This window comes from Mustelus asterias, chromosome 24 (assembly GCF_964213995.1).
Source record: "Mustelus asterias chromosome 24, sMusAst1.hap1.1, whole genome shotgun sequence".
NCBI lineage: Eukaryota > Metazoa > Chordata > Chondrichthyes > Carcharhiniformes > Triakidae > Mustelus > Mustelus asterias.
In genome coordinates, this window is record NC_135824.1 from 34,859,736 (window position 1) to 34,884,741 (window position 25,006).

Consider the following 25,006-nt stretch of genomic DNA (forward strand, 5'->3'; position numbering starts at 1 on the left):
AGGGAGGGAGGCCAGCGATTAATGCTGGCCATCGGGGTGTTGGGAGGGGGGGGGGGGGGAGGTGGGAGGTGGGGGGGGGGGGGCGTGCGGTGGGGAGGGTCAGACTGCTGGGGGTGTCGAGGTTGCAGGGGCAGGGTGTCGGGATTGCCAGTAGGGGGCAGGAGATCAGGGCTTCTGGTGGGGCAGGGTGCGGGTTGAGAGATTGGGGCATGGTCGGGGCTGGGCCCAAGCATATTCAGGGGACCAGTGATTGGGCCGTAGGGGGGGTCGCACGGCCGGCGATGTTGGGGTCGCGGGACTTGGCCAGTGATCGAGCTGGCCAGCAATCGGAAAGCCGGCAGTGCTGGGCCCCAGTGGTGCGCTGATCTTAGCACTGACAGATCGACGCATGGGGCAGTGGCCCGCTAAACGCTCTGTTGCTGATCTCTCCAGCGGGAATAGGCCCCGCCCTCAGCTTTGTAGCGTGATTCACACTGGTGCACCCTGCAGTGCACAGAGTGCGGGAGATTCTTTTTGAAAATCCCACTGAAAAAAACAATAGCATTTACTTCAGTTTTTACGTGAATTCGGCACTGAGAATGTTTTTGGGAGAATCCCACCCCATGTATACCTCGTCATTCTGAGAAAACAAACATTTATTCATTCTCCTTTTGAAAGTTTCTATTGTCTCCCAGCATCCACGGGTGGAATTTTCCTCCCTCTCTGTGGTGTGGTTCGCGGTGGCGGGAGGCAGCGTGACGCTAGCTGGCAGTGGGATCTTGTGGTCCCACCATTGCCAATGGGATTTCACATTGAACACAGCTCTTGCCACCAGGAAAACCGTGACGTAGGTGCCCCATCAGCGGGACTGTAAAATTCCACCGGCATAAACTGCAGCAAGGTTTCAGCACATATCTTAGGGGAATGTGTGGCAAATTTCTACTACCCTTGTGTCAAAAAAGTCTCCCTGAGTAAACCCCTGAGTGACTGTACTCTGGTTTTAAGACGAGCTGGGATTTTTCCATACCCACTGTGGCAGGTTTGGCCGTGTCCACCAGGCTGGAATAGGCATCGGTCTAGGCCAGAATTTTACTGGCCCGCCTGCCACTGGAATCGGAGCAGGTGAGGAGCGGAACATGGGAAGGTCCTTTGATCTCGGGTGGGATTTTATGGTTTTGGGACGAGCGAAGTCGTAAAATTCCACCCATAGATCTTTACAGCACAGAAAGAGGCCCTTCAGCCCATCCTGTCATGAGAGAACCTGATGGGTTTTGAATGACAATCAACAATGGCTTCATGGTCATCGCCTTATCACCCATCTGCCACTGGTGGAATTTGAACCCGGGTCCCCATAGCATTACCCTGGATCTCCGGTTTACTCGTCCATTGACAATAGTAAATTGTCACTTTCAAAAGTTAACTGGGGGAGTCTGTGGGAAGGTAAAGGGACGTCTGGTAAGTGGGAGGCTTTCAAAAGTGTGTTAACCAGGGTTCAGGGTAAGCACATTCCTCTTCGAGTGAAGGGCAAGGCTGGCAGAAGTAGGGAAGCCTGGGTGACTCGGGATATTGAGGCCCTGGTCAAGAAGAAGAAGGAGGCACATGACATGCATAGGCAGCTGGGATCAAGTGAATCCCTTGGGGAGTATAGAGGGTGTAAGAGGAGAGTTAAGAGAAAAATCAGGACGGCAAAAAGGGACATGAGATTGTTTTGGCAGATAAGACAAAGGAGAATCTAAAGAGCTTCTACAAATACATAAAGAGCAAAAGAGTAACAAGGGAGAGAGTAGGACCTCTTAAGGATCAACAAGACCATCTATGTGTGGATCCACAAGAGGTGGGTGAGATCCTAAATGAATATTTCTCATCAATATTTACTGTTGCGAAAACATGGATGTTAGGGAACTTGGGGAAATAAATAGTGATGTCTTGAGGAGTGTAGATATTACAGAGAAAGAGGTGCTGGAAGTCTTAAAGCGCATCAAGGTAGAAATATCCCCAGCACCTGATGAAGTGTATCCCAGGATATTGTGGGAGGCTAGGGAGGAAATTGTGGGTCCCCTAGCAGAGATATTTGAATCATCGATAGTCACGGGTGAGGTGCCTGAAGATTGGAGGGTGGCAAATGTTGTGCCTTTGTTTAAAAAGGGCTGCAGGGAAAAGCCTAGGAACTACAGGCCAGTGAGTTTCACATCTGTAATGGGTAAGTTGTTGGAAGGTATTTTGAGAGACAGGATCTACAGGCATTTAGAGATGCAAGGACTGATTAGGGACAGCATGGCTTTGTGAGTGGAAAATCATGTCTCACAAATTTGATTGAGTTTTTTGAAGGGGTAACCAAGAAGGTAGATGAGGGCAGTGCAGTTGACGTTGTCTACATGGACTTTAGCAAGGCCTTTGACAAGGTACTGCATGGTAGATTGTTGCATAAGATTAAATCTCACAGGATCCAGGGTGAGGTATCTAAATGGATACAAAATTGGCTTCTGTCAAGGGGGTGGTTGTAGAGGGTTGTTTTTCAAACTGGAGGCCTGTGACCAGTGGTGTGCATGATGTGGAGATGCCGGCGTTGGACTGGGGTAAACACAGTAAGAAGTTTAACAACATCAGGTTAAAGTCCAACAGGTTTATTTGGTAGCAAAAGCCACACAAGCTTTCGGAGCTCCAAGCCCCTTCTTCAGGTGAGTGGGAATTCTGTTCACAAACAGAGCATATAAAGACACAGATTCAATTTACATGAATAATGGTTGGAATGCGAATACCTACAGCTAATCAAGTCTTTAAGAAACAAGTCTTTAAGAAACGAGTGGTGTGCCTCAGGGATCAGTTATTTGTCATTTATATTAATGATTTGGATGAGAATATAGGGGACATGGTTAGTAAGTTTGCAGATGACACCAAGATTGGTGGCATGGTGGACAGTGAAGAAAGTTATCTCCAATTGCAACGGAATCTTGATCAATTGGGCCAATGGGCTGACGAATGGTAGATGGAGTTTAATTTAGACAAATGCAAGGTGATGCATTTTGGTAGATTGAACCAGGGCAGGACTTACTCAGTTAATGGGCGTTGGGGAGAGTTACAGAACAAAGAGATCTTGGGGTACATGTTCATAGCTCCTTGAAAGTGGAGTCACAGGTGGACAGAGTGGTGAAGAAGGCATTCAGCATGCCTGGTTTCATCGGTCAGAACATTGAATACAGAAGTTGGGACATTTTGTTGAAGTTGTACAAGATATTGGTAAGGCCACACTTGGAATACTGTGTACAGTTCTGGTCACCCTATTATAGAAAGGATATTATTAAACTAGAAAGAGTGCAGAAAAGGTTTACTAGGATGTTACCGGGACTTGATGGTTTGAATTATAAGGAGAGGCTGGATAGACTGGGACTTTTTCTTCTGGAGCGTAGAAGGCTGAGGGGTGATCTTATAGAGGTCTATAAAATAATGAGGGGCATAGATCAGCTCGATAGTCAATATCTTTTCCCAAAGGTAGGGGAGTCTAAAAGTAGATGGCATAGGTTTAAGATGAGAGGGGAGAGATACAAAAGGGTCCAGAGGGGCAATTTTTTCACACAGAGGATGGTGAGTGTCTGGAAACATCTGCCAGAGGTAGTAGTAGAGGCGGGTACAATTTTGTCTTTTAAAAAGTGTTTAGACAGTTACATGGGTAAGATGGGTATAGAGGGATATGGGCCAAATACGGGCAACTGGGATTAGCTTAGAGGTTTACAAAAAAGGGTGGCATGGACAAGTTGGGCCGAAGGGCCTGTTTCCATGCTGTAAACCTCTATGTCTCTATGACTCTAATACCACTGCAGCTCGCCACTGGCCGCTGGCAAGACCAGGAGATCCTGTCATTGGGAAGGGCCAGAAAATCCTGGCCTATGTAATTTTCTCCTGGATTCCCGCATCGGGAGAAAGAGTTTCGATCCTGGCAAATTACTTTTACATTTATAACATCTCGAATAGATCACCCCTTCATCTCTTATACTCAGTGGAATGCAAGTCAAACACATGCAATCCACTCTCATAATCTAACTTTCTAAAACCCTGGTATTATTCCATGGAGAGGAACCTTTGTCTTATGACTCTGGAACACTCTCTGCTTCAGAAGCCTACACCTTTGAGATTGCGCACTCCACCATAGATTCCATCAGAACTTGAATGGTTAGATGTCAAACTCACCTCTCTTCCATCATAATGCTACCTTCCCTTTGTTTTATGGCCACTTCGTAAATGAATTAATCACCCTGCCACAGGTAGGGTGATGTTTCCGGTTTGTTAGTCTTGGCAGCTGGTGAATCACCAGGCAGCTCACTCACACACAAACCCTGCATCGTCACCTTACTTTCAAAGTGCCGTGTGATTCTACACGCTTATTCATTCTTCCATTCAGCACTCGAAACAAAGCCATTCAGAACATCATCAATTCACCTTTGGTGATCTGTACTCCTGCACCTAGGCATCTCAGAACCAAAGTCAAACCATTCTCCGCACACTTTACCTGACCAAGTTTAACAGTTCCTTTCAAATATTTCACCAGTTATTAAAAATCTTAAACGTTGTAATATTGACTGATAGGGGTAGGGGTAGTTAGGCTATGCACGATGGCAAGGCCAAGGTGAATATGGTTGGAGGAGTTTACATGCAGGGAGAGATTCGGGGAAGACACAGTGGGGTGTCACAGTGGTTAGCACCGCTGCCTCACAGGTTCAATTCCAGCCTCAGGTGACTGTGTGGAGTTTGCACTTTCTCCCCGTGTCTGCGTGGGTTTCCTCCGGGTGCTCCGGTTTCCTCCCACAGTCCAAAGATGTACAGATTAGGTGGATTGGCCATGCTAATTTACCCCTTAGTGTCCAAGGATGTGCGGGTTAGGTGGATTGGCCATGGTAATGTGCCAGGTTATGGGTATAGAGCAGGGCTAGGTGTGGGTAAGATGCTCTTTCGGAGAGTCGATGCAGGCACAACAGGATGAATGTCCTCCTTCTGCACTGTAGGGATTCTATAAATCCATGGACTGGGGAACAGTGCACTCAGAGGAGAGAGAGCACAATGTTTGAGATGGAGCCTAAAATCACCTGGATGTTGAATCAGTCCTTGATTCGGAATTAGCAGTACAAACTGTGGGAGTATAAGTTAGTGCTGACACAAAAGATAATAAAGATTGCGTTGAAACACTAGTGTCTGAATGATAATATGGAACACAATGGACCCTATCTTACCATTAAATGGGCGCAAAAATCTGGTAAAGTCGGGCATGCATTTAAATTGAATTAATGGGCTGCCCTCCCAACTTTACCAGCATTTCCCCCTTTACCATCGCGTTCGCGCGTCCAGCTTCGGCACGAAACAGACCTGCTCGGCAAAGGTCGGTTTCAGGCACTCCTCTGAAGACGTAAGTTCAGAGCTTTCAATGGCTCTCTGACTCAGACTGGTGGGGAGAGGGGGATGGGGGGGGGGGGGGGGGTGGAAGGAGGCGGGCCAGATCATTCTCTGGTGGCAGGGGGAGGAGGAAGCTCGATCATTCTTTAGTGGGGGGTGGAGGGGGGGGTGTGATGAAGGGCCAGATCGTTCTCTGGTAGGAGGTGGAGGGAGGCCCGATCGCTCTCTGGTGGGGGAGGGGCAGGGAGGCCAGATGGATCTCTGATGGGGGGGGGCAGGGGTGGGGGGGGGGGACTGCTGCCACTCTGCGGGCGATCGTTGGGGAGGAAGGGGGGGCAGAGGGTTGCGACCGGTGTGGGTAGCAGGGGGTTGGTGCGTGGATAAAGGGGACAGTTATGTTATGGGGGTAGGGCGATGTCTGTGGGGGCCATTGCTCCCGCTTTTCGCTCCCGGGCCGCTTTATCCGCTTTTTGCAGCCCAGGAACAATATGACAGGGGCGCGTTTTTCAATTTTTTTTCTCACTGCGCATGCGCAGTTCAAAACTCCGATTGGAGCAGCAGTGTTTCGGGCATGATAAGCCCTGCCCATGGCATGATTCAGACCCACAATCCTTTTTTGAGGCTAAATGCGTATGGGAGCGCCTGAGAGCAGTTTAAGTCGGATCTGAATTGTGCCCAGATTCAGCACTTAGAATCAAAATGGTAAAATCAGACCCAATGCAGTTAAAAGCACGCAGAAGCTGAACATTGGTAACACTTTCACCCTTCAGGTAGGAAGTTGAGGGTTCATGTCCCATTCTGGGAATTGGGCACATAATCTTGACTGGCATTTCACTGCTAGTGTCAAACTATCACAGCTTAGCATGGTGCTTGGAACTTGCAATGTTGTGACTCAGAGGTCAGGGTGCAGCTATTGAGTCTGACAGACTTCAAGCTGAAGTCTTACATTCCTGCCAGGAGTTTGACAGCAGCTCAGTGGGCGGTATGGTAGTTAGCACTGCTGCCTCACAGTGCCAGGCCTCAATTCTGGCCTCGGGTGATTGTGCGGAGTCTGCACATTCTCCCCATGTCTGCGTGGGTTTCCTCCGAGTGCTTCAGTTTCCTCCCACACGCCAAAGATGTGCGGGTTAGGTTGATTGGCCATGCTAAATTGCCCCTTAATGTTCTGGGGATTAGCAGGGTAAATACATGGGGTTACGATAATGCGGCCAGGGTGGGGATTGTTGTCAGTGCAGGCTTGATGGGCTGAATAGAGAAACTCTATGATTCTATGAATATTTGGCACAGAACCCAGCTGCAAAATGTAACAGAAAAACTTTGGTTTCCTGGGACTCTGTGTCCAAGTCCATGTTCCCACCTGAGTCCCTTTGAAAGGGTTTCATTGCAAACGAACTATCACTTTGTTGCACTGGGATTGCAGCCATGACCACTGGGCTATCGGGTCAGTATATGTCCGTATCCAAGTACAATTCTTCCAAGTGCGCACATACTCCCAGGAATCACTGAGCTGACTGCCCTTTGTAATGTCCAGCCCCTCACACCTCCAATATCCGGCCACAGTGATTGGTGTAAGGGAAAAACATTGAAGCAGCAATTTCAAAACAAGTGAGAGGCCATTTTCTGTAAGTGGGATTAAACTTATTTTCTCTATTTTTCTGACGGTCATCAACGCTAAGTCTGTTGCTAAGGAAACTCTGGCTATGGTGAGATCTCATTAATACCTCATTGTGGTATTAAATTGCTCCGTGTACAACAGGTTACCAGCAAATCCAATAGGAAGCTGTCTGCTTTCACTGCATCTAATCAGTTTTATTTTAGTATTTCTGAATTTCCATGCGGTGGAATTAATAAATAACTGAAATCGGAACTTAGAACTGTCTGGAATGTGAGGATTTATCAGGAAGAAAATCCCTCGGGATGATTTCCATCACAAAACCAACAAAAATATCGAGAGAACTGGACACTCTCAGGGGTAAGACTGGGTGATTTGAGTATGGCACAGTGGCAGGAAGATTGTAACCAGAATTGCCAGGAATGGAACACATAGGACCACGCAGGAATGCCAATTTTCCATCCTGCCACATATCACTCCATTGAGTTTGGTGGGGATTTATATCAGGCAGGCAGTGAAATTCGCCTTGCCCCCAAACTTGCCAGTTTCCCAATGAGCAGCTTAATTTAAAACTGTCCGCCCAGTAACTCCGGACAACGGGCACAATCATTTGAGAAAAGTCAGGAAGCAGAAACATTCTCCACGGTCAGACATAGAAACATAGAAAATAGGAGCAGGAGGAGGCCATTCGGCCCTTCGAGCCTGCTCCTCCATTCATTATGATTATGGCTGATCATCCAACTCAATAGCCTGATCCTGCCTTCCCCCCCCAACTGCTCTGGTTTCCTCCCACACTCCAAAGATGAGCGGGTTAGGTGCATTGGCCATGCTAAATTGCCCGTTAGTGTCAGGGGAACTAGCTAGGGTAAATGCATGGGGTTATGGGGATAGGGCCTGGGTGGGATTGTGGTCGGTATAGACTCAATAGGCCGAATGGCCTTCTTCTGCACTGTAGGATTCTATGATTCTATATCCTTTGATCCCCTTCGCCCCCAGAGGTATGTCTAACTGCTTCTTGAAAACATACAGGGGGCGACTGTCCCATCCCTCTGCGCTGATTTTTTTAGTGCAGTGGGCCAGGAGATTTAAGCAGCATCCAAGGCGCGGAATTCGCATTGGGCATTCAGCCCCAAGCGCGTCTCCCAGCGCCTGATTTCCAGCGCCGTCAGCTCTGCACCGATTTTCAGCACGGAGCTGCACCAGATATGCAGGGGGAAATTTGAATATAATTTAAATGTCATTAGCGAGTCCGGAGACTTCAGTCCCAGGCCTGTTATCCTCTCCCCCCACCGCCCCACCAGGAGTGTTTCACTACAGCAGGGTTGACAATAGCTCCCCACTTACAGGGAGCTGGCAGCCTGACCCCGTTGGAGTTTAGAGGTGGCAATCGAGGCCCCCCCCAGAGGGTCAGGCGCCAGGGGGCGGTGACCCCTGGGCATTGGCAGTGCCAGCCTAGACATCCTGCCACTGCCCAAGGAGCAAAGTGCCAATGCCCAGGGTGCCTTGGCACTGCCCATCAGGCATCGGGCAGTGCCAAGGGGGCAGGGCCTAATGTGGGGGAGCGGGGGAGACATGCTTTCAATTCCAGATTTAATAATTGAATTCAAATCCCACCAGCGACTGTGGTGGGATTTGAAACCTTCAAGAGTTGCCTAGGCTCCACGATGCATCAATCTCCCCTGTAAGTGGTATTATCGCTAGACCATTAATCCAGAAACTCAGCTCATGTTCTGGAGACCCGGGTTCGAATCCCGTCACGGCAAATTTGAATTCAATAAAAAATATCTGGAGTTCGGAATCTACTGATGACCATGAAACCATTGTCGATTTTTGTAAAAACCCATCAGGTTCACTAATGTCCTTTAGGGAAGGAAATCTGCCATCTTTACCTGGTCTGGCCTACATGTGACTCCAGAGCTATAGCAATGTGGTTGACTCTCAACTGCCCTCTGAGCAAGGGCAACTAGGGATGGGCAATAAAATGCTTACCAGCCAGCGATGCCCGTGTCCCATGATCGAATTTTTTAAAAGTTCTAAATTATTTTATTTATCCATTTCTTTTGAATAACAATCGTTAAAGTAATTTTTCTTTCCCATTTCCAATTGTTCACTCGTTGATTTATATTAAGTAAGAGTGAGCTATGACCTAACAGCATCTCTTTTCAGTTCCCTGCAGTGCTGCAGAGCTGCCCAGACAGTGTCTCACACTGCATCGACTGGACTCAACAGGCTGCATGAAATGTGAGATGATGTTCACCAAGGCGTATGTATAGATAATGTAATTTCAGCAGACTAATAGCCTTCATTTGGAGATTCAGCTGTCAGAGTGCCAGAGGCTGAATGAAGGGGCAACTTCGAATGAGGCACACCTGTGTGAGTTTGCAGACATATCTCTGAAAATGCAGAGAATGTGAAATGGACAGAGAGGAACACCACACAGCGAAGGCCGAACTAATGAAATAAAGAGTAAATCAAAATACTGTGTGTGTTGGAACTCTGAAATAAAAACAGAAAATGGTGGAAACAGAGCTAAAATTTCAGGTTCATGATCTTTCATGGGTAGGGTATATGTACGACCAAATGAACTAGGAGTCACTCGGCCTCTCAAACCTGCTCCGCCATTCAATAAGATCATGGTTGATCTGATTGTAACCTCAACTCCACATTCCTGCCTACCCCCGATCACCTTTCACTTCCTTGTTAATCAGGAATCTATCCAACTCTGCCTGAAACATATTCAAAGTCTCTGCTTCCACTGCCTTCAGAGGAAGAAAGTTCCAGCGACTCACCCCCCTCTGAGTGAAAAATATTCTCATCTCTGTTTTAAATGAGTGACTCCTTATTTTTAAACAGTGACCCCTAGTTCTAGATTCTCCCACAAAAGGAAACATCCCCTCCACATTCACCCTGTCAATCCCCTTCAGGATCCTAAAGGTTTCGATCAAGTCACCTCTTACTCTTCTAAACTCCAGTGGATAACAACCAAACCTCTCCAACCTTTCCCCATAAGACAACCCACCCATTCCTGGCATTATTCTAGTAAACCTTCTCTGAACTGCTTCTCACACACCTAAGTCTTTCTTCAGATAAGGAGACCAATGCTGTACACAGTATTCCAGATGTGGTCTCACCAATGCTCTGTAAAAATGAAGCATAACCTCACTACTTTAGTAATCAAATTCCCCTCACAATAAATAATAACAATCTATTAGCTTCACTAATTGCTGTACCTGTATAGCAGCCTTTTGTGATTCAAGCACTAGGACACTCAGATCCCTCTGCATCTCAGAGCTCGACAGTCTCTCACCATTTAGATAATAAGTTTCTATTTTACTCTTCCAGCCAAAATGGACTATTTCACAGTTGCCCACATTATACTGCATTTGCCAGAATTTTGCCCACTCACTTCAATGATCTATGTCCCTTTGTAGCCTCCTTACGTCAAAGAGTCATGGAATCCTTACAGTGCAGAAGGAGGCCATTTGGTCCATCGAGACTGCACCGACAACAATCCCACCCAGACCCTACCCCGTAACCCCACATATTTACCCTGCTAATCCCCCTGACATTAAGGGTCAATTTAGCATGGCCAATCAACCTAGCCCGCACATCTTTGGACTGTGGGAGGAAACCGGAGCACCCGGAGGAAACCCGTGCAGATACGGGGAGAACATGCAAACTCCCCACTGTCAATCAAGCCGGAATCGAACCCGGGCTCCTGGTGCTGTGACAGCAGTGATAACCACTGTGCCACCATCCTCTTCACAATCTACTTTCCTACCTATCTTTGTGTCTTCAGCAAATTTAGCAAACATACCTTCAGTCCTTTCATCCAAGCCATTTATATAAATTGCAAAGAATTGAGGCCCCCTGTTATAACCGCCAGAATTCTCCAGCCGTTCAGACTCCCATTGCCACTGCAGGTGAGGACGGAGACTTTGGTGCTGAGCCAAATCTCCATTCACTGCGGCAGGAGCAGAGAATCCCACTGGTGTGAATGACTGGAGGATCCCACCCAGCAAGGGTGATTCTCCCACCCCGCTGTGCTGATTTTTTGGCGCAGCGGGCCGGGAGATTCAAGCGGCTCCTGATTTGCGGGATTCGCAATGGGCATTCGGTCCTGAGCGCGTCTCCCAGCCTAAATTTTTTAGAGTCGATCGATTCACGCTAAAAATCAGCGTAATGGATATTAGCATTCATTAACATACCTTAGCATGCCATTAGCGAGTCCGCGATGAGAATCTCCACCCCTGCTAGCGTCTCCTCCCACTCTGGCATGACGTTACACTGCCGGGATTATCATAGAAATCATAGAAACCCTACAGTACAGAAAGAGGCCATTCGGCCCATCGAGTCTGCACCGACCACAATCCCACCCAGGCCCTACCCCCATATCCCTACATACTTATCCACTAATCCCTCCAACCTACGCATCTCAGGACACTAAGGGCAATTTTTAGCATGGTCAATCAACCTAACCCGCACATCTTTGGACTGTGGGAAAAAACCGGAGCACCCGGAGGAAACCCACACAGACACGAGGAGAATGTGCAAACTCCACACAGACAGTGACCCAAGCCGGGAATCGAACCCAGGTCCCTGGAGCTGTGAAGCAGCAGTGCTAACCACTCTGCTACCGTGCTGCCCATTACAACTGCTATATAAAAGTCGGGAGTTGGCATGGCAGTGTTGAACAGGAGGAGATAAGTTTTATGGAGCTTCAGTCCCCGGGGTGTAGGGGAGGTTGGAGGTTGGAGGACCTGGAGATTTTCTGCTTGCCATGGGGAGGTCTCTGGACAGCTGGAAGTGCTGCTCCCAGGCCCAGGACTGTTCCATATAGTCTCTGTGGGGTGGGGGGGTTCCTTTCCTGACTGCTGGCCAGGCTGCTCTCTGCAGCCACTGGTCTATTCCTTTGTTCTGGCTGTGGGGTGCGGTGAGGGACTGGACTGAGTGCTGCAGTTTTTGGGGGTAGAGGGGGGTGGGGGCGATGGCTGATGCTCACTTGCATGTTGGATGCCGACCTGGCAGTCGGTGACCATTCTAGGCTTGTCACCCCCTGCCAGCCCAAGGGGACGCTGCTTAAACCCCATCAGCAGGCACAGCTCGCGCACTCCACCACTAGGTTACTCCCTCTCACACAGGTCGTGTGCAGTTTCCTCCTGTGGGGATAGGTTGAGAGAGCTAGGTCTTTTCTCCTTGGAGAGGCAAAGGATGAGAGGTGACCTGATAGAGGTGTATAAGATGTTATGGGGTATTGATAGAGTGGATTCTCAGAGGCTTTTACCCAGGGCTGGAATGGTTGCCACAAGAGGTCACAGGTTTAGGGTGCTGGGGAGTAGGTACAGAGGAGATGTTAGAACATAGAACATAGAACAGTACAGCACAGAACAGGCCCTTCGGCCCACGATGTTGTGCCGAGCTTTGTCTGAAACCCAGATCAAGCTATTTCCTCCCTATCATCCCGAAGTACTCCATGTGCCTATCCAATAGCTTCTTAAATGTTCCTAAAGTTTCTGACTCCACGATCCCTGCAGGCAGTCCATTCCACACCCCAACCACTCTCTGAGTAAAAAACCTACCTCGGACATCCTTCCTATATCTCCCACCATGAACCCTATAGTTATGCCCCCTAGTTACCGCTCCATTCGCCCGAGGAAATAGTCTTTGAACGTTCACTCTATTTATCCCCCTCATCATCTTATAAACCTCTATCAAGTCTCCTCTCAACCTCCTCCGCTCCAAAGAGAAAAGCCCAAGTTCCCTGTTAGGGGTAAGTTTTTCACTCAGAGGGTGGTGGGTGTGTGGAATCGGCTGCCAGTAGTGGTGGTGGAGGCGGATTCGATAGGGTCTTTTAAGAGACTTTTGGATAAGTTCATGGAAGTTAGTAAGATAGAGGGTTATAGGTAAGCCTAGTAGGTAGGGACATGTTCGGCGCAACTTGTGGGCCGAAGGGCCTGTTTGTGCTGTAGCTTTTCTATGTTCTACGTTCTAATGTCCGTGGGGAGTTGGGGCCAGCGATATCTATGCTGGGAGGACTTGTTTAGTGATCTCCCAGAGATGTGAACACTGATTTCAACCTCTTCAGTGGAAATAGCCCCACCCCTGGATTTTTTGCATGTTTCACGCTACTGCCCTCTGTAGCGCACAGAGTGTGGGAGATTCATTCTGAAACTCCCGCTGAAAAAACCAGCGTGATTTACTCCAGATTTCACACAAATTCGACACTTAGAATTTTTGGGGGAGAATTGCCCCCCACATCTTTAATAATAGCTTCTAACATGACAGATGTTAAGCTAACTGGCCTGTAGTTTCCTGTTGTCTCTCTCCCTTCCTTTCTGAATGAAGGAGTTACATTTGCTGCCTTCCAATCTAATGAAACCTCTCCGAATCTCGGGAATTTTGGAAAATTAAAATCACTGCAGCAACTATCTCATTAGTCACTTCTTTCAAGACCTTAGGGTGAAGTCTATCTGGAGCTGGGGATTTGACAACATGCAGACCCAACAATTGGCTCAGTACCACTCCCCTGGTAATTGTAATCACCCTGAGTTCCTCCCTCCCTTCCACTACCTGATTGACAGCTATTTCTGGAATGTTCCTTGTGTCCTCTATAGTGAAACTGATGCAAAATACTTGTTTAACCTATCTGCCAATAGTCTTATTATCCATTATCAATACTCCAGAACCACTTTCTATAGGAGCAATGCTCACTTTGTTAATTCTTTTCTTAACTAAATATCGACAGAAACCCTTACCATCCATCTTTATATTACTGGCTAGCTTTTACTCACTCTGACTTTCCCCTCCTCCCTTCTTATCAACCTTTTTGACATTCTTTGACGTTTTTTATATTCTGCCCAATTTTCTGACCTGACATTTGTCTTTGCGCAAATAGGATGGCACGGTGGCACAGTGGTTAGCACTGCTGCCTCATAGCGCCAGGGACCTGGGTTCGATTCACATTGTAAATGTGAAGCCATCCATTTTGGTCGGAATAACAGCAAAATGGACTATTATTTAAATGGTACAAAATTGCAGCATGCTGCTGTGCAGAGGGACCTGGGCGTCCTTGTGCAGGAATCTCAAGGAGTTGGTTTGCAGGTGCAGCAGGTAATTAAGAAGGCAAATGGAATTTTGTCCTTCATTGCTTAGAGGTATGGAGTTTAAAAACAGCGAGGTTATGTTGCAGCTGTATAAGGTGCTGGTGAGGTCACACCTGGAGTACTGTGTACAGTTTTGGTCTCTTTACTTGAGAAGGGATATACTGGCACTGGAGGGGGTGCAGAGGAGATTCACTGGGTTGATTCTGGAGTTGAGAGGGTTGGCTTATGAGGAGAGAGTGAGTAGACTGGGGCTATACTCATTGGAATTCAGAAGAATGAGGGGCGATCTTATAGAAACATATAAGATTATGAAGGGAATAGATAAGATAGAAGCAGGGAAGTTGTTTCCATTGGCGGGTGAAACTAGAACTAGGGGGCATAGCCTCAAAATAAGGGGAAGCAGATTTAGGACTGAGTTGAGAAGGAACTTCTTCACACAAAGGGTTGTGAATCTGTGGAATTCCCTGCCCAGTGAAGCAGTTGAGGCTACCTCATTGAATGTTTTTAAGGTAAGGATAGATACATTTTTGAACAGTAAAGGAATTAAGGGTTATGGTGAGCGGGCGGGTAAGTGGAGCTGAGTCCACAAAAAGATCAGCCATGATCTTATTGAATGGCGGAACAGGCTCGAGGGGCCAGATGGCCTACTCCTGCTCCTAGTTCTTGTGTTCTATTCCCGGCTTGGGTCACTGTCTGTGTGGAATCTGCACATTCTCCCCCTGGCTGCGTGGGTTTCCTCCGGGTGCTCCTGTTTCCTCCCACAGTCCAAAAATGTGCAGGTTAGGTGGATTGGCCATGCTAAATTGCCCCTTAGTGTCAGGGGACTGGCTAGGGTAACTGCATGGGGTTATGGGGATAGGGCTTGGATGGGTTTGTGGTCAGTGCAGGCTCAATGGGCCGAATGACTTCCTTCTGAACTGTAGGATTTTATATGCTTTTCTTTAAGTTTAATTCTGTCTTTAACTTTTTTAGTCAACCACAGACAGTGGGTCCTCCCCTTGAGATTTTTCTTTCTTATTGGAATGTGTCTATTCTGTGTTTTCAGAAATATCCTTTAAATGTCTGCCATTGAATCTCTATTGTCCTGTCCCTTAACCTAAACTGCCAGCTCACTTTAGCTCGTTCTGCTTGCATTGTCCCTTTTTAAAGTTAAAAATACTAGTCTTGGACCCACTCTTCTCTCCCTCAAACTGCATGTAAATTCAATCATATTATGATTGCTGCCACCTCGGGGTGCATTCACAATGAGGTTATCAATTAATCCTATCTCATTGTATAATAACCAGCCTCTGGTTGGGCTTCAGAACATGCTGTTCTAAGAAACTATACTGAAAACATTTGCGGAACTCCTCATCTACGATTCCTTTGCCAATCTGATTTTCCCAATATATATGTAGATTAAAATTCCCATGAATATTGCTGTATCTTTCTGACAAACTCCCAATATCTCTTTTACCTCTCCCTGGTATTTTTGTAGCACTTGTTGCAGGATACGTGAATAGGAAGTGATAGCACATGGGTTTTGGATGTAACAACAGAATAGGTTTATTACGTAGCTGTTTAGCCTGCAGTGGCTGGATTGTGACTGAGTAAAACCTGTGATGTAGCCAATGATGTCATGGACTGATCACATGACCAAATCCTTAAAGGGACCATGCAACACACAATGGGCTGAATTTTACGACCTCGCTTGTCCCGAAACCGCAAAATCGCTCCTGCGGTCAACGGACCCTTCCATGGTCCACCCCTCACCCACTCCGATTCCTGTGGTGAACAGTACGGTACAATTCTGGTCAATAACTCTAATATGTAACATGCCCTATTCTGTAGTTACAATTATGGGGTCTATACCCTGCTCCCACATGTGATTTCTTGCCTTTGTCTTTTCTCACCTCAGCCAAAATTGCTTCCACATCCAGATGTGGTTCTCTGCTTGAGAATCATTGCAGAGTTAGTGTCTAACTTGCCGACATTTCTGAATACACATTGGCTGGAATCTTTAGGAGATTCTGATTTTCAGCAGGAGATTGGTGCAAACTTGAAACAATGGCCGACAACATAATACCTGTCAAATCCCGGAAGATCAGGAGAACGCATGGAAACTCCATCTTACTCGACAAACCCCCGTGGCATTGCATGTAGGGATTTTCACCATAGATTCATCACAGAATCCCTACAGTACAGAAAGAGGCCATTTGGCCCATCGAGTCTGCACCGACCATAATCCCAGGTCCTATTCCAGTAACCCCACTTATTTACCCTGCTAATCTCTCTGACACTAAGGGGCAATTTAGAATGGCCAATCAACCTAACCTGCACATCTTTGGAGTGTGGGCAGAAACCCGAGCACCCGGAGGAAACCCACGCAGACACGGGGAGAAAATGCAAGCTCCACATCGAGACTGGAATTGAACCCGGGTCCCTGGCGCTGTGAGGCATCAGTGCTAACCGCTGTGCCACCCTGCTGCCCGAAGTGTGCCCAAGTATAGTCTTCAGATAAAATGGGGTCATCGGGTAGAGTGAGAGGGGGCAGTTAATTGGAACATGTGTAATTCTACCCCCATTTCAAAGACTCAGAAAGGTGGCCTTACTTTTATATAATATTTTAATTGTATAACATTATTTACCATTAAATAACAGCAATTATGCAGCCAATGCATTGAGTCATAGGAATATCTTTATAGAATATCTTGAAGTGTGAACTCAGGTACAACAGTGCCATTGCTGCCATGAGGTTGTAACTATTGTGTGACAGGTTTACAGAGGCTGTTCCCATTGCAACTGGGAACTTACCCATTTAAAATGGAAAAGCATGACACAAAAGTATGAGAAAGATTTCGACAACAGGAAGTAAGGTTTTGCAAATGAGAAGAGACAAAGATCAGAATCAAGAGCACACATCAGCTCCCAGGTTAGTTTGCATTTTGTACAGTGATTTTATTTTGCTATTTCCATCTCCTTCGTTTCCGTCACTCCTCCTATCCGGCAGTTAGAGGCAGCAGCCTTCGGGTAACGAACAAGGTTTGGTCAGTCAGCATCTGTCAAGGAAAGACAAGTTAGCAATTCAAAAACAGATGATTAACCTTTCAAAAGAAAAAGAACATCGGGAACAATGAGAGTAAACACACATGTACAGACGTACAAACACACATTACATATCAGACTCACATCATGTTACACACAAAAACACATTACACACATGATCACTTTACAAAATGCACCAACATACATACACAAACATATCACATGCACTTACACAAACACACACTTACACAAACACATCACACACACATGCACACGCACATGCACTTACACAAGCACACCACGTGCACACACACACACGCGCTTGCACAAACATACATGAATACACACACACAAACACATCATATGCACACATACTTACACAAACACACCACACGCACATACTTACACATATATACACACATTTACACAAAACACGCACACATACTTACACAAACATATCAGCTGCACATCTATTTACACAAGCACGTCACACACATGGCAGTTCTGATGATCACATTACTGTACTGTTTATCGCTCAGTTCACTGCATTGCAGTACTGCATATAAGAACATAAGAAATAGGAGCAGGAGTAGGCCATCTAGCCCCTCGAGCCTGCCCCGCCATTCAACAAGATCATGGCTGATCTGAAGCGAATCAGTACCACTTACCCGCCTGCTCCCCATAACCCTTAATTCCCTTATCGATCAGAAATCTATCTACCCGTGATTTAAACATATTCAACGAGGTAGCCTACACCAGATATAATTCTGGTCAGTGCATAACAGTGTTGTGTATAGTTCTGGTCACTTTATTTAAGTATTATCTATAGTTCCAATCATTGCATTACATGACTGCGTATAGTTCTGATCACCATGTTACTGTCCTGTTTATCATTCTGGTCACTGCATTCCAATACTGCTTAGTGTTCCAATCAATGCATTACTGCAGATAATTCCCATCACTGCATTACTGTGCTCTGCTCAATGCATGACGATGCTGTGTATAGTTCTGTTCACTGAATTACAGAATTTTAGTGAAAGGAAAGGTTGCACTTAAGGCGGTGTGTTTTTTTGGGGAAGAGAGGAGTTTGAGTGGAGATTTCATTGAGGTGTGTAAAATCTGAGGGGCCGAGATCGAGTGGAATAGTAAGAATCGATTTCCATGAGTAGAGAGCGATAACCAAGAGGCATCAATTTAAAGTAATTGGTGAAAGGATTAGTGAGGGGTTGAGGATTATTTCACCCTGAGAGTGATGGTGATCTGCCTGTACGGGCAGGCCGAGACAGAGACCCCTATCACATTTAAACAATATGTGGAAACGCACTGAATCTGCTGTAAGGCAAGAGCTATAATGCGAGATTAGGTTGGATTGTTCTTGTTCAGATGCCATTGACATGAGGGGCCGAATGGCCTCCATCTGCAGCGTGCGCTTTCTGCATTCTGGAGAAAAGGTCATTGATTTACAGCTGGAAAGCTGACAGATGTCTGAGGGAATGTGAGCGAATCGAAACGGTGATGAAAGTTAAGAACACATCCAAATAATCAGCCTTGAAATACTGCCCCCGGTTCTGCTCCAGGAATACCGCGGGCCCATTGGGAAATGTTTAGCGGGGGATGGGAATGGAAGCCTGTGAAACTTACAGTATGTTTGTTAATAATTGGATGGGAATACCATGACAGCAAAAAGAAAAGCAGCAGGGAACATATCGAAATATCGCCCTGCACTCAACAGCCTACGGCCATGGTGAAAGAAAGCTAGGGGCAGGCTTCAAGGGCTGGATCGGCTGACTGGGTGTATTAGTTACATGGAAAATACATCAAATGAGCAATCTCATAATATAGCGACCTTTGACCAAAATTCGAAGATATGCAACAACAGCTGGATGTTTTGACATAACGATCTATCTACAGAGAAACGAAAGCAAGTTCTCCTCCGCACTCAGGGGTATGAGTGTGGGAAAGGGGTGAGCCATGGGGATGTTGCTTATTGTAACTTTGGACGCAGGCTCGTTGACAACAAGGGGCAGGAGTTTCTGTTATTTTCACAAAGTGCTAGCTGAGGCAGGAAAACTGGCAAACAACACAGCCACCTAACCTCGCCACACTTTGCAGCAATCTGTGTCAAAAAACCTCCTGGTGTGGCCCACACCGTCACGCTGGCAGAACGGTGTCTAATGGAGCTGGCAATATTCTCTCCCTCCTGCCCACCGCCCCATGGATAAGGGGAACTCCCTCCAATGGAGCTCCCAAGAGGTGCCCCCGACACTGCCAGCTTGGCACTGTCCCCCAGGCATTTGCCCAGGCAATGTCAGGGGGCAGTGCCAAGGCACTTCCTGGCCATGTCCCTCCCTCTCCCCCCCCTCCCCGCCCCCCCCAGGGGTTATCATTACCTATGTGCCCCCGGGGAGTTCCCTTTGTCTGGTTTCCATTTTTGAACAGCAAAAAGAACAAAGAACGAAGAAAATTACTGCACAGGAACAGGTCCTTTGGCCCTCCAAGTCTGCACCGACCATGAAGTTGTAAACCTTGCCGACCTGGCCTCATGTCAGGGTGGGGGGAGTTCCAAATGCAGAGGGGCAGGGGGGTGGGGATATCGATATGGCAGGAAGCCTGCTAATTCTGTTAAAATTCATTGAAGTGAGAGTCCTGACCTTCCCTGGTGGGAACCTCGTTACATCACTGGTGAGGAGCGGGGAGACTTGGAGAACGAGTTCTCATCATCGAGATTCTGGTTTTCTCAGTGTTACAAGAGTTTGCGCCCACGTTGCCATTTGCACTTGCGGTGAATACAGGGCTAAATTGTGGCAAATGATTAATAGAGGATTAACCAGGAGAAGCTGGTGCCGGAATCTGCGGGGAGAGCTTTGCCCCACAAAGCTTCGACACCTGAGTATTGAAGAGTGCCAGAGTTTGGATGCTTAAAACCACTGGCGGACCCGCTGTAAAGAGACTCTTAACGCAGTGCAATTTGTTATCCACCCACCCCATCACCAACCTCACCCTCTCAACATGAGGAAAATATAGTGAAGGATGTCTGAGTTAAAGAGTAAAATTGTGATGATGTGCTGTGCAATGAACTCATGAGTATTGAGGCAGGTTGGGAAGTCTTCGAGCACAGATTTTTCAGGTTAAAACAAGAGTGGAGTTTATTTGAGTTAAAAGAAAAAAGGGAAGATTTGCATTGATATAGCATCTTTCATGATATTGGAATACACACTTTATAATGAATGAAGTACTTTTAAAGTATAATCACTGGATGTAATATAGGAAGCAGAGTCGTCAATTTTTACATAGCAAGATCCCACAAGCAACAATCTTTTTTCAGTGTTGATTGAGGAATCAATATTGGCCAGGACACTGAGAGGGAGATAATTCCTATTCCCTCCTTCAAATTGCGTCATGGAATTTTGACACTTCCCTGAGAGGACCAATGGGCCTCAGTTTAATATCTTATTGGAAAGACGGCACCTCTGACAGTGCAGCACTCTCTCAGCAGTGGTCCTCAGTTGGAGGAGAGAGGGAGAGCAAGCAGGGCTATTAACTTGTGGTTTGGGGGATAGTGGCAATTTGACAGCGTCAAGCCGAAAGGCACCGTGAGAGATGGCGAGGTCCCGATGTGAGGGAACGTGCCAGAAACAGCAGGATAAGGACTGTCTAACAGCATGCGCCTGCCTGGTTATCAAAGAACTCCCATTTAATTGCACACAAGCTGTTACTGTGTTGTTCCTTTCTTTATAAAGACCCATGGCTAATGTGTCAGAACTTGTTTAACAATTAATTAGTCGCTGGGCAAAGAGTTCTTCATCTTTCTGCCACTTTGCGGAAGGATTTTGTAAGAAATCCAATCAAATTCAGGAGGCACGCAAAATGTATGTAGCTCTGTAACTCTACAACCAATTGCATTTATATAGCACCTTCAATGTAGCAAAATGTCTCACAGTGATTGACAAATGATCAAAAGGTATTTGATGCCGAGTCACATTAAGTGACATTAGGATGTGTGGTCCAAATGTTTGGTCTTATTTAAGTGTTAAACACGTAGTGGGAGGTGGAGGAGTGAAGGGGTGGAGGTATGGAAGGGTGAAGGGGTGGAGGGGTGGAGAGGTCGAGGGATGGAGAGGTGGCGGGATGGAGAGATGGAGGGGTGGAGGGTTGAGGGATGGAGAGATGGAGGGGTTGAGGGATGGAGGGGTTGAGGGATGGAGGGATGGAGGGGTGAAGTGATGGAGAGATGGAGGGATGGAGAGATAGAGGGGTGGAGGGTTAGAAGTTTGGAGGAGTGGAGGGATGGGGGGGTTGAGGGAGGGAATTCTGAAGCTTGGGGCCCAAGCAACTGAAGGTGCATTCTCCAATGGTGATGTGGTTAAAATCGTAAATAGGTTCAAAGATCCCATTTCTGTCGGGCAGGAGAGCGGGTGGGGGCAAAGAACCCAATGGGAGTCCCCAAATGGCTTTTACCCCAACGGACTTCCCTGTTTTCACTGTCCCTGCTCTCCCGCCAGCGACGTAGTGAGGTCCCTGCCATGAAAGCACAGGAACCGCCAATCATTTACATTTAATTCCCGGGATTCCCCACTCCATTATTTTCCCGTATTCTGGATAAGACCCCCCCCCTCTGGCATGAAGTCACATTGCTGGGGTTTACAGCAGGTCTTTACAAACAGGGACCTGGTAAAGTGAACCCACCTGGGGCACACAAGGAAGTACAGGCTCCAGGGAGGACAGGGTTACGCCCAGGCAATATCCCCTGGCAGTGCCAGGAAGGGCGGCTTCCCTTGGAGGGTCCATGGGGATGGCCTCCCCATATCCATGATGGGAGGAGGGGGAGGCAGGGTGATGAAGCCTTCCCGGTGTCCATGCAGCATTGGCTTCCCAGTGGGGTCACCATGTCTGTGGCGGGGGAGGCATTTTTTAAAATTTGTTTTATAGGTCGGAATGCCATTTAATAATAGCGCCCCGATCTCATTCGAGCCAAGGTGCTTGAGGGGTGGGCTCATTCAGATTTCACCCCATCAACGTGGCATTATGGGACCCACCTCCTGAATATTTACATAGACAGAATTCATAGACTCCCTACAGTACTGAAGGAGGCCACTTGGCCCATCGAGTCTGCACCAACCACAACCCCACCCAGGCCCTACTCCCGTAACGCCACGCATTTACCCTGCTAATCCCCCTGACACTAGGGTCAATTTAGCTTGGCCAAACAACCTAACCTGCACATCTTTGGACTGTGGGAGGAAACCGGAGCACCCGGAGGAAACCCACGCAGACACGGGGAGAATGTGCAAACTCCACACAAGACAGTGACCCGAGGCTGGAATTGAACCTGGGACCCTGGTGCTGTGAGGCAGCAGTGCTAACCACTGTGCCACTGTGCTTAACCAAAAAATATGGCGCATCACTTACCCAGCCTTCGTTAAAGAATATCATTCTGCCCAGAGACTCTGAGTATTTTGAAGGCATAGGGTGGGTAGATTTTTGATAAACAAGGGGAGTGATAGGCTCCCTTGCTCGGTAGGCAGAATGAAGATTTAAGGTGACTATCAGATCAGCCATGATCTTATTGAATATTGGAGTAGGCTGAAGGGGCCGAATGGCCTACTCCTGCTCCTTGTTCGCATGTACATAGAGTACAGGATGAGGTGTGGGGGAGAGAGAGTCAGCCAGGAGAACACCAGAATCTTTAAGTCGAGAGATAATCAATTAATTATGATATGAAATACATCAAGCCGGATATATTAACTACAACAACAGCAACTTGCCTTTATATAGGTCAACTGAGTAAAACAGTCCAAGCAGTGTCAGCAGAATTTGCATTGAAGCAGACAAGAAAGTTATTGGGGCAGGTGACCAATAGTTTGGACAGACAGGTAGGTTTTAAGAATCGTCCGAAAGGAGAGAAGAGACAAGGAGAGGGGAGAAGGTTTTGGGAATTCCAGAGTTTCAGATCTCAGCAGCTGAAGGCATGATCCCAATGGTGGAGTGAGGAAAATCAGAGGTGTGTGAGAGGCTGGATGTGGAGGTGACAGGGGTATCGCACAGTTGTGGGGCTGGAGGAGCTTACACAGTTCAGGAGGACTGAAGCCATGTATGGAGGCACGGTAGCACAGTGGTTAGCACTGCTGCTTCACAGCTCCAGGGACCTGGGTTCGATTCCCGGCTTGGGTCACTGTCTGTGTGGAGTCTGCACATTCTCCTCGTGTCTGCGTGGGATTGCTCCGGTTTCTTCCCACAGTCCAAAGTTGTGCGGGTTAGGTTGATTGGCCATGCTAAAAAATTGCCCCTTAGTGTCCGTAGGTTAGAGGGATTAGTGGGTAAATATGTAGGGATATGGGGTGGGGTTGTGGTCGGTGCAGACTCGATGGGCCAAATGGCCTCTTTCTGCACTGTAGGGTTTCTATGAATTTAAAATTGAGGCATTGCTTCACTGTGAACCAACTGTGGGCACACTGGGTGATGGGTGAGCAGGGGTTTGGAGCAGCAGAGTGTTAGAGGAACTCAATGAAGGGTTTCCAGGAAGTGTTGGAATATCACAGCACAGAGGAATCAAAGACAGGGATAAAGTGTGTCAGTGCAGACTCGCTGGGCCAAAGGGCCTCTTCTGCACTGTATGATCCCAAGGATTTGAACAATAGATGTGTCAAGGCAGGGAGAGGTTATGATGTTACAGATTTTAAAGTCTTTGTAACAGTGGTGTGTGATGAATAGCTCTCCTGGGGTCAGATATGACACAACAGTTTCAAACAGTCTGATTCAGCCTCAGAAAGTTAACAGGGAAAGGGTTAGAGTTGATGTCCGGGGAACAAAGTTCCTGATGAGGACCAAAGAAAATGGCCAGGATTTTATCACCCCGCCCGCCATGGGAATCGAAGTGGGCGAGGGACGGACAATGGGAAGGTCCGTTGACCTCGGGCGGAATTTTATGGTTTCGGAACAAGCGAGACCGTAAAATCCCAGTCAATGGGTTGAGCCTTCCCAAATCATAGAATAGAATCATAGAATCCCTACAGTACAGAAGGAAGCCATTCGGCCCATCGAGTCTGTACCGACCACAATCCAGGCCCTATTCCGGTAAACCCATGCATTTATCCTGCTCATCCCCTTGACACTAGGGGCAATTTATCATGGCCAAGCAATGTAACCTACACACCTTTGGACTGTGGGAGGAAACCGGAGCACCCAGAGGAAACCCACGCAGACACGGGGAGAATGTGCAAACTCCAGTGACAAATTTCTTCTCATTCAATACTGGACGTCAGAGAGTTAATATGACACGCTAGAGATAGTGAGGAGGGAACATGTAATAAATTGAGTCAATGAGGCTTCAGAACAAGAAGTCTTTATTGCCAACTCAACAATTAATTATATATACAAACAGGTTCAGACAGAATAACTATGTAACTGTACACTACTCCCCTCAGGCTCCAACTGCCGATCCTTCCCGACCCCAGAAGTGCCCTCGCACTCGATTGGCTCAGGTTTCCGCTATGACACTCCATAGGGTCCGACCCGACCACATGGCTCTCAGAGAACGCCCCCTTAAAGGGGCCTTGCTACCACGGTACACGGATAATGTTGCCCAGTGACAACGTGCACGTGAGAAATGGTGAGGGACCAAGGGTAGATACTTGGTCCCTCCAGAGGTGACAATGCATGAGAAGGAGGAGAAGCCATTCAGGTGATTCTCAGGTTCTAACTCGACAGATAGAAATGGAACCAAGTGACTGCAATCCCAGCCAGCTGGATGACAGTGGTGAGGAGTTGGAGAATGATGGTCTTGTCAATTGGGTCAAAGGTCAGGCCAAGAAGAATAAGCAGAGAAATTTTACTATGGCCCTGTTCCGATGCCAGAGTCACGTAGGTTTTCGTTTGTGGCTGTATTTAGGGAAGTTTCAATATTGTG